The sequence below is a fragment of the Otolemur garnettii genome, unplaced genomic scaffold, assembly GCF_000181295.1.
Source record: "Otolemur garnettii isolate 467f Iridium unplaced genomic scaffold, OtoGar3 scaffold00078, whole genome shotgun sequence".
NCBI classification, from domain to species: domain Eukaryota; kingdom Metazoa; phylum Chordata; class Mammalia; order Primates; family Galagidae; genus Otolemur; species Otolemur garnettii.
The window spans coordinates 3370720-3371306 of NW_003852473.1; positions in this window are offsets into that span (position 1 = coordinate 3370720).

The window sequence follows — 587 nt, forward strand, 5'->3', positions numbered from 1 at the left end:
TAAGTGCCCCACACAGCTCACTCAGGGACAACTGTAAGTGCATCACACAGCTCACTCAGGGAGCATTGCCAGTGCCACACAGCTCAGTCAGGGAGTACTGTTAAGTGCAGTTTTCAGAAAGAATGAAGAACTAGATATGCCTCTTATCTTTGAGGAGTTTAAAATCCTACCATGAAGTGCAAACAGATCACCTAACAGAGATCCAGGGGCCCTCAACAGGGGGTCGGAACTTGATCACACTAATGTTATCCGTCTTCTGGAAGATCTATGCACAGATTAAATGAATTTCCCAAGTCATGCAATCAACCCCAGAGGTAAGATCAGAACCAAGGTTTCCCCTCACCTCAGGAGGCAAGTATATCACCAGCCCAGTATAGAACATGGGAGTGGGAATTCTTCCTATTTCTCCTGCCACAGGAGAGGCAGGCTTATTAATCCATCTGTGACACAACACTCAGCTCCCTGCTCTGCAGACGGCCACACACAACCAAATGCTAGGTGATGATTACAGGCCTACAAGAGTATATCAAGATCCTGAATGACAAATCTCCAGCTATCTTAGGCACTGGCTGAATGATTAGTTACAG